The following is a 10,001-nucleotide window of genomic DNA, read 5'->3' as shown; positions in this document are numbered from 1 at the left end:
TAAAGCGTCCTACTCGGTAAAAACAGTGTATAGTGGCAAAATCCTGTGCATGCGGGTTATCAATCACATGTGATTGAATCGATAACTGGCATGTTTAACTTGTAATCCCCCCCTATAAAAACATTTAGAAACATTTAAAAGGTCCATTCAGGGGTATGAACTCACCTGGTGTAAGTAGGTCCGACGAAAGTGCCGTTTGGGCGTTCGGGGTCACGCAAGGACTTGAACACACACAAGGACCTATTTTAACATATGATAACATATGTTCACATACAATTAGCATATAATATACTAATTAAACAATTATACACACTCAAAGGAGCGGAAAACACTTTTGGTTGAGTGTTTGGGGTCCCGGGTAGCGTTTAAAGGTGCTAAGGGTCTCTTATCAGTTGTGGAACTTTGCTAAACTCAAATATTAAGTGTGTAAATGGACTTAAAGCATCACCATGGACCAAACAAGGAGTTTACGGCCCAACCTAAGGGAGTTTACGGCCGTAAACTCCCAAGGTCAATTTCTTGGGTGTTTGATGCTTCTAGCTTGTTCATAGAATTATTCCAAGCACTTTTCCTAAAAGGTATGTGTGGGTTTGAGGCCTCTAAGGGTATGTTATAGGAGTTTATGGCCTAGGAACTCTCCCAAGGGAGTTTACGGCCGTAAACTCTCAATCTTTGAGCTTAGTGAAGTTTTAAGCCCCTATTGCCTTCTTAGAATTTTCTTATGAAGCTTGATGCTATTTTGGGTGATTAAAACCAACATTTGAGGGGGTTTTGGGGAGTTTATGGCCTAGATAAATGCTTGGGCCGTAAACTCCAAGAAATCCCTCATTTTGCTTGTGTTTAAGCCCTTAAATCCTTCCTAACATTTTATAGAGATAGCCTATGGTCATTTGGGGGGGCAAAAACTAACTTTTGGGCATGATTTAGGGTGTTTACGGCCTTGACCTTTGTTTGGGCCGTAAACTCCTTTCTTTAAATCATTTTGGAGTGTTTCAAGTGTCAAAACTCAAGAGGATAAGTCCCTAAATTATGTAATAAGCCCTAGGATGAGTTTGGGAGTGTTTTGGGGCACTTTTGACATGATTTTGAGGAGTTTACGGCCTAAGCTTGTGCTTGGGCCGTAAACTCTTATTTGAGTCCTAAAATCATGCATTTTAATGTTTAAACACCCCTAGGCTATATCCCATAATTATTTCCAAGCTTATGGACAAGTTTAGAGGCATGTTTGGCACCATTTTAGGGGTTTACGGCCCTAGAATGTTCCTGGGCCGTAAACTCCTTATATCATGCCTTCATGGATGATTTTTGGGCTATAAACATGAATCAATATGTTTAGATTAAGCTAGGGTAAGCGGACTTACAATTTGGAAGCGTTTGGTGTCGAATTCGGGGCGAAAACGGGTCTAGAGAGAGAGAGAGTATAGAGAGAGAGTGTAAAAAGTTTCCAATGGACTCCACTCACCCTTATATAGGGTTTTGAGTCGGGGCTCAGTGGAATTTTACCCGATACTGCCGTTAAACGGGGCTTTTGGTCGCACCCGATTTAGTGGTCGTAACACAAAACTTGACATTTTCCAGCTTAATGGAAATGTGTGTCCTGTGTTTTTATTTCCTTTCATCACAACTTAACGGCATGTTAAAGGTAATCAAATGGAAATGTTTATTAAACTGACGCCCTCTAATTAACGGAACTTTTATACAGTGGAATATTCCGTTAACGGTAACGGGGAAATGTAACGGGACAACTTGGATTGTCACACTTGGCCATACATTCATTAGCATAGTAACCAATCTTCTAACATTTAAAGTAGGCCATTCGTCTAATGGATCCTCCGAATTGTTTCATTATGCACTTTTCGCACCACTTGGCTTTTTCGTTACCCCCGGGCCTCTTGCCGGTGGGGTCAGACTTCGAGAATTTACTTTTCTTATTGGATCTTGAAGATCCCTCAAGATTCCTCTTTTCTTCTGCCTTAGCTTTTTTCCAGACCTTTCTCCATTATCTGTGTCTCGACATTCCCAGTCACCCATATGGCTGCTTTAAGAGTCGTTGCTAACTTAACCGTTGGACCAAAATACACCGATAGTACACTAGCAAACTTCTTTACTTTAGACAGTTTGGTTGGAACCAAGTAAGCAACTAGCTTCATGTTCACCGTGAAATCTACAACATACTCGCTAACACTCATCATTCCTTTATTCAGCCTCTAGAATCCTTTGTTAATATCTAGAAGATCTTTTTAAGCGCAAACTGCATTTCAACTCTTCAAGAAAGTTCTTCCAAGACATCTTAATGGCTTTTTCCTTTTGGCATCGTGTTAGCAAACAAATTCCACCAGCTTAGTACTCCAGTCTATAGTTACGTGACCGCAAGGATAGTCTTCTGTGTGTTACTGCTGTCGCAGCTCTCAAACACCATATCCATCTCGGAGATCCAATCCATAACTTCTACCAGTGTTCTGCTCCCGGAAAGACTTGGCGGTTTGGCAACCATGAAGTCTTTGTAATTGCATCCATTCCTTTCAATTTCCTTATCAAGGTTGTTCCTTCTAACCCATCGAGGTTCCGCTCGGCTAACAGTCTAGCTATAGCTTCCTTTATTAACAATAAACAACAATTTTATTAACAATAAAACAACACAACCTACTAGTGATTGAAACAATAATTAAAACAGAATAACAAAGTTGCTTATTATAAGAAAGAAAAAAAATACTTGATTATTAAAATAGTAATTTAAACAGAAACAACAATGAGAAAGTTCCAGATTATTTAAACATAATCAACAAAACTAATTATGTTAGATATGTTTGTAAGAGCTGGATTTAGCATAGTGTATGTAAATACATACAAGAGAGAAATTAAAAATCGTTACAATGCAGCGGTATATACTTCAATCCTAATATTTTCTTTTTTTAATTAAATGTCTCAATGTGATCTAATTTGTTCTTAATTTCTTGTATTTTAGGCATTGGATAAGAGCATTTTTTAGACGATGCTGAGTGAAACAGAAATTACCTGCCGATGGCTGTTGCTACTGGCGTTGGGGCAGCGATTTTCGATGTGCAACTGTAGACGAGAAGGAATTGGGATTGCAAGTCACAAGATAGGATATGTATGTTCATCTGTAATGACGTGAAAATTTAAAACAATTTTTCATTTTTAAAACAAACATAATTAGCATAATTCCAATAAATCAAGTGTCAAATGTCATCTCAAATAAACATATCCTAGAATCTCAAAATACATAATCTCCATCAGTGTGCACAAATCATGCCGGCACCTTCCCATGATCCTCGCTGGTACCTGAAACACATCACACAAAACACTATAAGCATAAATGCTTAGTGAGTTCTCCAAAATACCACATATAACACATAATAACCACTCGAGGCTGTAACTCTGTACGACTTTCCGGTCAATGTGTCTCAGTGGGACCCTCCAGCCCCGTAGCTCGCTGGACCCTCCAGTTCGGTCTAGCTCGTTGGACCCTTCGGTCCGGTCTAAATTGTTGGAACCTCCGATCCGGTTTGTTTGAGGACCCTCTAGCCTTGTAAATCGTTGGACCCTCCGGTCTGGTCTATGTAACACATAGCATACATATAACATAACACAAGCAAAAGAAGGGATAATAAAACCCTAGATCCAAGTAGGCCACCATTTACATGAGAATGAGTATAGATTCATACCTCTAGTAGTACCTTCTGATTGAATGGAAGCAAATCAGAGCTCCTTTTCCGGCCTAGCTTGCCCTCTTTCCTTCTTTCTTGAAAAATCATACTAGAGATGATGAAAAAGGCTTCTTCTCTCACTCACTATGCTCTCAGGTGGTCTGGTTCTCTCAAGGGTGAAAGTGGCCGCCAAAGAAGCCCATAAGGACCCTTAAATAGGGCACATGCCCAAATATTTAGGGTTTTTGTCTTTAGTGCGGACTCATCGAGTCGACTCACCGACTCATCAAGTCCATTCATTAAATCCAGTCAGAAAATCGCGATCCTACTCGACGAGTCAAGGCGTCAACTCGGCGAGTCCCTCTTCTTAACTCAAAATATGATACCTGAAAATCTGGATGTTACATTTGTCCCCCACTCTGTGACAACCGTCAAATTCAAGTTAAAGTCAAACAACTCAAACCGGTCGAATTTAATTAGTGCTTGTGCGTTAAAACTTATTCTATGTATAAAAATGTGCATTTGTATGTCAAGAAGTGTCTTGAAGAATCTATGTGTTATCAATGTAATAACCCTAAAATGGGACTTAAACGCATCAAAACACGACTAAGGACCCTTTCGGGGACTTAAAACAATCATAAACGAAGCATAACATGGTTCATGAACCTTGCAATACGAGATTATATGATAATAATGGCTAAGGTTAAATCTCTCCCAAATCTCTCCAAGTATGTGAAATCTCTCCCAAATCTCTCCAAGTATGTGAAATCTCTCCTAAGTCTCTCCAAGTATGTGAAATCTCTCCTAAATCTGTCCAACTACGTGAAATCTCTCCCAAAATCTCTCTCAAACTTTTTATAGTCATCTGGGTCATCCCGACCCTGAAGTCGGTCAAAAATCACGCAAAATGGAAAGAGTTCTTGAAAAACAACTAGCTAGGGTCGAAACCCCTCTTAGGAGCCGAACCTCTTAGGAGTCGAACCTCCTGTCAGAACCGAACTTGTCAGAAGCCATCTCGGACCGAAAGCCAATAGTAAGGACCGAACTTCGGTCCCTCATCCTTGCACCTTCAGCTTCCCCCCTTCGGACCTTCGGTCTCCTCTCGGTTCCTTCTTTTGTTTCTCTCAGTTCTTACCTCATTAGAGCCGAACCTCGCAGGTTCGGTCCCTAAAGCCGGTTTTCGACTACTTTCGCCTCCTAAGTCCGTTTTTGACGAGATTTTTTCACCAAATTCATATTTTTACCATTTTAACCCCCAGAACTCATATTTTATTCATTTTTCAAAGATTATTAATTAAAAATCATTATTTTATAAAAAGAGGAGTATTCTACCCCACAAGTAGGTCAAGTGTGCCCACTTGCCTTCCATGTGTCACCCTCTTATTTTCCACCTTATCCACATCACACAGACTAATGCACACATCACTTCAAACTCACAAGTTGCTCCAGCAACCTTCTATATAAAGAAATCCCTGGAGGATTTCTTGATTTACTTGCTCATTTCAAACATACACACTTCTCATATCACCTCAAGAAAGCTTCTTTCTCTCTACTTTCCACCACCTTGTGCAAGTGTTCTTGAGTTGCTACTGAACTTTTTGGTAAGTATTCCATCTAAACTCAAGTTTTATTCCATAATTTCATAACACTCTTGGATCATTGACTCATATCTTAACGCCACAAATCGTTCTTAGGATCATCCAAGTCTTCACGTGCTCATCAAGTGCTCTTGATTTGATATTCTTTAACTTCAACCTTCCACTCTTCAAATCATCACTCAAGGTGAGTTCATACCCCTACATTTTATAGATTTCTTTAGTTTTCAGGGGGGAATACTGTTGGGTTTTGAGCATTCTAACACTCCTAAGTGTACATGCAACCCTAAATACCTTGGATCTATGTTTTCTCTATTATACATGCAAATAAGAACATCCAAGGTATTATACTAATCTAGCATACAAAACAATCAATATAACAAGATAGAATACATACCTCTTTGATGTAGAATGTCTTCATGAAGCTTGAGTGCCTAGTTCCCCAAGTGTGACACCTCAAATGGAATCACAATCATCAAAACACTTGGAATAGCTTGAGAGAATTCTACACTTCTTGAAATCGGCTAGCCCTCTCTAGAATACTACAAGTGGCCGATTTTTGCCAAGAATAATATCTTTATATAGTGTTACAATTAGGGCAAACCCTAATTGTCATGACTTTCCATTTCCTTGGATCCATGGGTTCAAATACACCATGGAGCATCCATGAACCATCCTATGGGTTTTAGCCCAACTTGATTATCCATGGAGCATTAGCCCACTATACAAGTATGGATGATTTACACAATCAACCCATATATTTAATTAGTCTTCTTTTGATCACTTAATTAATCCTAGATTAATTCTTGATCAATACTAATTAAATAATCTTATTATTCTTATTATTAATATACTAGAACTTATAATATATTAATAACCATAAGTGTCTTATTTCTCTCATCCAAGTGCATGATGGTATGCAACCCAAATGGACCATGTCGGGTCGGGTCAAGTCTTACCAATTATAGTTATGGACTTAGACATTAATCCAACAGTCTCCCACTTGGATAAGTCTAAAACTATTATTGCGAATGACTTCAAGAACCGACCGGCAATCGTAGCTCTCAAAAGCTTCTGTCGAACTCTGACCTTGTAGATGAACTCTGACCTTTGTCAGTGACTTGTCCATTAGATAAGGGATCATATATTCCTCCATTCTAGATATCATATGGACTGAGACATGGATTATAATCATTCTCTCTGTCCATTTGTTGTTTCCCGATTTGCGATTTATGACGACTGACTAATTGAACAAATCAAATCAGTCCTGGCCCGGCCGAGCACTTCCATTTGTCAGCATCAAATCATCGAGGGGCCCACAGATATCGCTTTTATCCCGAAGGTAAAAGGAATGGATAAACTTCGACTCATATGGCTTGTTCTACTACTTGTTGAATCATACACAAAAGCACGTTTTATAGCACAGAGTTACCAAATGCGGTTTCGTGCAATCAATGTACTATCAACTCATAGTAACAACTCATATCTCTAGGTTTGAAGAATATAAGATATTATCGTCTCATGATCACTCATGATAAAATCCATGAAGTGATTCCAATGAGCGCGGGTTGAATCCAATACTCAGAACTTATGAGCACTCATGATTGTTGTAGCCTTGTCCAACACCTTAGACCTCTACAACCCATCATGACAGTCTTAATTCATATCTACTTCCAACATATGACCGACTGTGGATGGTTTGAATAACTTAGTCATTCCGAAAGAATAACCTAGTTTATTCGGGAAGTCAAAACATGCAAAATGAAACACAATAATAATTGAATCCAATATGGTCTCAGAACTTATGAATATAAATAAAACACCTTTTATTTATCACCATATGATTACACATTATTCATTGTATACTGTTTCAGCTATCAACTTTAATCTTGAATTTAAAACAATAGTTGTCCCATGCTCCAAGCATGTACACTATGTTTTCTAAACACTAGTCATGCCACACACCAAGTATGCATACTATGTTTGTCTATGATCTTTACTTTGTGAACTAGATCAATTGAACATGACTTCAATGATTCTCTTTTCACACTCCCAAATCCTTACTGCAAATGCAAGAATTCCAAATTCATGCCATTTACTAAAATCTGTTAGATTCTAAACTTATATGCATTGATCCTCTTGTAATGATTATGCACAAAGTCATAAAGACTTGACAACAATCATTACAGAGTATTCCAAAGGAGATCAACTCCTTGGAAATATCCTTCTTGCATTAAGTTTCCTTAATCTTACACAGATTGAAAATTCTAACTTTGAAACATTTCCAGATTCCATTTTGACCATCACTTCTGAACAAGAGTTGCCTCCTTACAGACTATGTCAATATGGTCCTTCCAGAATTATTAGTATACTTCCAACTGTCCTTGAGCAGCCAATCTTTGGTAAACCTTAGATTGTCCTCGACAATTGTTTAATCCTTTTAGTCATATCCAGTTCTAAACCTTTTCCCTTCTTAATGCCCCAGTCATTTGGAAAATTTTATAACGGATGATTATAGCACATGTAATCGATCCTATATCCGAAGCATATGGGACACGATTCATGATGTCTCACATAAAGACTAAACCAGTCTTTTGCTATAACACTTCCATTTCAATTTGCCAAGTTCTCATAATTCAGATTATGAAAAGGGATGCCGTAATCATAATCGAATTTTAGAACGCAAATAATGGACCCATATACAGAATTTCCTTATGTTGAGCCATTCCAACATGAAATTCATATATATATGCTTGACTAAATGATTAAAACCTCATGATCTAAGCTTATAGATCTGAGATGAAGCATAATTTCCTCTCCCTTAATTATAGCAAAACAACTTTTTCCCAATTGAAACTTTTGTTTTCTATAATTAACATTGCTAGCTTGCAATACTTAACATAATTATCATGCTCCCACTAACATGATGATTATTAGCATAACACTTATGCTCCCACTAGCTTTGACATGTACCCAGAAATCAACTCACTTTCTTACCAAAGTTTAGATTTCTGATACTAGATTGTTTTGATAAGACTTTATCAAAATCATACACCTTCCTTTAGATAGCACACTTGTGAGTCTAAACAGTTATGAAGAGGTATGCCGTAATCATAATGGTTAGACCTTTTTGCCACTTCTCACAGGTCCATATTAGTGTGCCGGTTAACCACACGCGCTCCACTAACGACTTTGAGAATGCAAATATCACAATTGCTATCTAGCTAAGATCTACTTAGTGAAAGTGTTTCCTCACCATCATTTTCATGAATCGGAGAGAAACCTTATGACACTTAGATTTAATGGTGTATGTGTTCTTATCCATGTGAATGGTCAAAATCATAGTCACAAGACAAGGATAATGACAAACCCAAACTCATATGGACTGAACTCAATCTTAATTTCTTGCCTCCTGGCAGCTCAAGGCCTGCCATTGCTTCCAAGTTGTTGTGCAACCAATTGAGAACTCTAAGAACTCATATGCAAAGCCAACTTTAACTGGAATGGGCACAGAATATGTCAACACGATAGGATATAAACCTCAAGTCGTGTGCTAGTGAAGAACTTCAGGTTTATTCTTGATTAGTTCTTGAGACTTTCAAGACCTTTAAGACTCCCACTATCCTCTTGACCTATAAGACTCCCTTGTCAAATATCCAAGAGATAGTGTGGATTCTAATCAAGACAAACACTTCACACAATTGGCCTTAGTTGGTCTTTGTTTTATCCAAAACATCACAACTTACCAATTTCAAATGTACAAGAGTAGAAAACTTTTACTCTTACATTTGACAAGTGTTTTAAACCTTCTTTTGAGACATGTCACTCAAGTTACAATCTTGGAGTATGACTCTAAGACTTGTATTAAGATGATCACGAAAGCTGATACTAAAGTACTCTCCCATCTTTTCAGATTTGAGAAACTTTTATCCTTCTGCCTAAATTGATTCTTCTTATTCGCTCTGCCATACATTGGAACCTTTTTTTCCAATGTCTCAGAATTACACTTAAGCTTGTAAGTATAATCATATTTACTGTCCTTTAGTAAATCATGACGAATAGTCTTATCAATCTTTTGTGGTGGACTTGACCAGTGCACAAGACTATGTACTCGATCCCTTAGTCCATTACTTGACTCACACATCCATGTGAACAAGTAATTAGTCTTAATTTTCCAAAACTTGAAAGTTCTCATTCATCATGCTATACAACTAGCATGATTCCAAGTTCCGGTCCAATTAAAACTTGGGTGATGAGAATCTTTCCTTATTTGGTAGATCTAGACATTACCACAAATGAAAGAATCAATTTCATATTTCCACTCTTGCTCTTAATGGAATCATATAAGCAACAATTTTTTCTCAAATGCCATTGTAAGGATATTTTAAAATAAGTAAAATCAAAAATTTTCCTTTTATTTTAAAACTTTGCGGAAAAACTTATCCTTACAATCCATATGAAAACTTGTTGTTATCTATTCCTAAGCAATATCTCATAACTCCTAAGAAATAGCTCAAGAATCCGATCTTCAAGCTACGCGATAGATATCCATCTACACGATCAGATTCAGCATATTCTTTCTTTAAGTTCCTTCACTTTTCTTTGATTCTTAAAACATCACCATGTGACCCAGTCACATCATGTATCAAAAATCTCAGAATAGAAACTTAACAGAGTTAGATAGTGGAATTTACCTGAAGTAGAGTCAAACTTATTGACTTTAACATCCTTAGGTAAA

The sequence above is a fragment of the Lactuca sativa genome, chromosome 5 (assembly GCF_002870075.4).
Source record: "Lactuca sativa cultivar Salinas chromosome 5, Lsat_Salinas_v11, whole genome shotgun sequence".
Taxonomy (NCBI): Eukaryota; Viridiplantae; Streptophyta; class Magnoliopsida; order Asterales; family Asteraceae; genus Lactuca; species Lactuca sativa.
This window is presented reverse-complemented; position numbering follows the sequence as displayed.